Genomic DNA, 3985 nt, shown 5'->3' on the forward strand with positions numbered 1-3985 from the left:
TCATCTTAAGATCGATCGTTAGGATTTGCCGACTGTTTCCCGAACATGCTCGTAGCGTGAACGCGCGTGCATTGATCTTACGATGCTCTTAAGGGAGCTGTCCACGAGAAAAGTTCTGAAATATCCCCTAATTTGAGTGATGGTGATGTCAGGTGACTGCACGTCACAGCTAAGCCTACCGTCTGAACTTCGGATCTATACATTAATTCACATCAATACGAGAATAGAAAACCTTTGACATCTGCATGTAAGCATTCCAAGTAGCCTAGGCCATATACAGTACCACACACAGGCATACATACTTTTTATTATTTAACATTAGATTGTTGCCCCGTTTTTATGTTTGTTAGATAGGATATGTAACATATTAGGCTTTGGCTAGCCTATTCCTACATCGTTCATGCCAGTTCTTTGCTAACCTACTTGTGAGAGCACGGTGTGCTGCCTGTGCAATAATGTTTCGAGGTGTCACGTTTGAATAAAGAGGTTGATAAGAAAATGAGGAAATGTATAGGCCTAGGCTTAAATAACATAGCCTAGGCTTAGATTTTGACGCAGCACAGACTATAGCCACATATTCCTTTCTCTGTTTTTACCTCATAAGCCTAATAAAACATAAAAAATAAAAGGCTACACAAAAAAGATAATGGCAAACTTTTCTGGCGACGTCTCGTTTCCTAACTTGTTTGTAGGCTATTTTTGTCCGGTTTTGATAACATCATTATGTCCATTGAATGAATGCTATTTTGCATGCTAAAATCTGAATCATCACAAGCAAATACAATAAAGAATGGTAACGTAAGTTGGATCATTATAATCTTAGTTGTAATCCCCCTGCATATCCTGCTGGTGACTCCACTGAGGCATAGCGTTACGACGCTCTTAGTCAGTAACGAGCACTCTGGATCACTCGTAGATCTACGAGTGTTTTCACGATGCTCTTAAGCTACGATGGTTTCGGGAAACAGTCGGCAAATCTTAAGACGGTCGTAAGAGGGACTTTACGATCATCGTAGGTTTACGATGCTTTCGGGAAACGCACCCCTGTGCTATTTCGGATGAGAAGCAGTTTCTCAGGGCCAGTTGAACCCTGTTGTGACCATACCCACTTCAGGGATGACACAAGTGCCCCCACTGCGAATCTGATGTGAGTCATAAATACCATCAGGCTGTTAAATCCATCACCACTGCGTGACTCACAACAAGTGACTGCAGTGGGAATGAGACACATTTCAGAAGCCGTCCCACAGGCCTACGTCCCACTAGCCTACTCCTTCTCCAGTATCCACGCACTACTGAAAGTATGGTGACCAGATGTCCGAGACCATAACCGGGTAGAGCCCTACGTCATCCCAAAAATGTGGAAAAAAGGGGACATTTTCAGCTTGACTATCAATCTGATTGAAATACATCAAGTTGTCAAGTACAAGTTGTACCTTCAAAAAACAAAAGGGACATGGGTAGTTTTTCTGTATCTTCCCAGGGACAGACAACCCAAACGGGGACGTCTGGTCACCCTAACATAAAGGCTAAACAACATAAAGGCTAAACAGAAGGTTAACCACATTCACCATGGAAGATGATACTCGGTGGGGAATATGGGTCTGCCATGTTGGGATGTAGTTTGTATGTGTAAATCATATTTTTCTAAAACTGATTACTTCATTATATCTCAGGTTGACAGTAAACATGAATTAAACTCAAGGCAGGCACTGGCAACAACAGAAGATTTTGAAACATCCTGACCGGGAAAGCAATTTAATTTTGCCACTTCGATGCAGTAACTGCATGTGGTGATACTTCACCTTTCCTGTCTCTATTCGAATCTTCCCGTCCACCTCTGGTGATGTTCAGCAAAGCACGGAAGGCCAGAGCATCTTTGGCGTCTAAAGTACACTGCCTACACTGAGCTTGAATTGAGAATACACACATTGGTCTCACTTTACTAGGACCTTACGCTCACAAGCTATCTACAGATGCTCAGGTTATCGGCAAACGATCCACTGACATTCTATTAACTTCTATTTAAGGTTAGGGGTTGGATTTGGTTATGGAGATGTTCAGTTATTGTTCAACGTCAATTTAATACACTACACTTCAATCTTAACAGATGATGTGTTCAGTCTTTGTGTGACAGACTATCCAAGAAAAAAATCAGCCACATGTATGCTTGTGATATGATTTTAGAATCAGTGATAACGTAGCCTACACAAAAAGGCCACACTATCATGAAATCTATCTATGTATCTGACAATTAAATCAGCCAGCCTGTATAGGTGGAACCCAAAATGCACCGACAAATGGATCATCTACTCGTGGTGGCCTACTTTTGCAGATACAGGCACATTTCCTTTCATTCTACGTAAAATGTATACTTCAGAAATAAAGGAATATAGATCCTCAGTTGTGATAAAAAATAAATAATTTCAACATTTTCAAATAAAAGGTCCCATTCTATAAGAACACATCTGTATGATCCTTCCTCTGAAACCCTTAATTAGTGCCAAATCTACCGATGTAGTCTTCCCACTTAATCTAGCAGGAATATCTCCAGATGCCAATAACACAATTCTTGAGCTGATATCTGCCAATACCGATGACAGACTGATCATCTCGTTCATCCCTAAAGCAGCCCATTGAGTGGACATGTGGACAAGGCTAACCACACAAGACTTTGTAGTCATGGATCAAACCGTTCTTTCACCCGATTTCACACCATGTCATAAATATGGCAGATATCATGTGCATCGTGACTGCAAAACCACATCACTACTACTGGTATATATCGTAACTGCTCTCCCTGTACATCACTACGCTGCCACAGCACCTAACCAACATGACAAACACCAACAGTGGTTGCTCAACACTACACTGATTGTTTCGACAATTTGCGTCAGCATAGGACATCTGCCATGAGAATCTTTTGACATGGTCATGCTCATCTTATGAAGGAGGTGTCCAGTAAAATGGTACAGATGAAAACAGTGTCTCAGGTGGGGATCTGCTAGAACGAATAGTTACAGTCCTTGATTAGGATCGCATTTACATGCACACGGAAAACTGATTATCATCAAGTTTTTGTAGTCATCTGATTATTCAAGTGCTGATGGAATTGGAATAAATCCATTTCCATCATCACTTTATAGCTCTTATTGGTTTATGAAAAATCTGTTTAACAAACATAGGTTTGTGTCAATCTTCTGATTTCATTGAGACATGTACAGTAAACACCTTAAACAGATTCTTCCAGTTACCCGATCATTGCCATTAATATTGTTTTTAGAATAGAATAGAATATATACTTTTTTTGATCCTGTGAGGGAAATTCGCTTAGTGTGCATGTACACATGCACATGATTGGCTGAATCGTATTCGATGCAAATGTAAAATCCAACAACACAAACATACACCTTGACCGCATTTCATCCTATAGTAGTGTGCTACAACTACTTACACAAACGTTGTAGCAGCTGTGTCTCGATGTTGCTTGGCAACCCATTCGGGTAGAGGTAATATACAGTATAGGCTATTTCTTGGTGGATGAATGATGAATCTATGAATTCATTGTTACATTTCTCGTTGCTGTGCCTTTCGTTTCATGAAATCTTGCCAGATATATGTAGTAACCCTTTTTAGAAAAGCAATAAGTCACTCGAGTCCATAGTTAAAACTGATTTTAGAACAGCTAAGAGGGTTTTAGTTACTCCACAAGCCTAACAACGGCCCTCAGCTGTTCTAAAATCAGTGTAAACTAGGGCCTCGGGGCTTATAGCGTAGATATCTCTCGCTCACACACCTTCCAATGCACTGTAGCAGAGCGTGAACCTAGTTTCAGACATGATGAAATGTGGAGTCGATCCCCTGCAACACTCATACCCTGTGGCACTGGTGGGAGAGAAATGTGGACTTGGATTATTCAGCAAAGATTAGTGTCCATACTTCCATTCTTGGCAACTCTAAGCTCTGAATCTGCCTTCCCTAAACC

The sequence above is a fragment of the Sardina pilchardus genome, chromosome 3 (assembly GCF_963854185.1).
Source record: "Sardina pilchardus chromosome 3, fSarPil1.1, whole genome shotgun sequence".
In the NCBI taxonomy this organism is placed as follows: Eukaryota; Metazoa; Chordata; class Actinopteri; order Clupeiformes; family Clupeidae; genus Sardina; species Sardina pilchardus.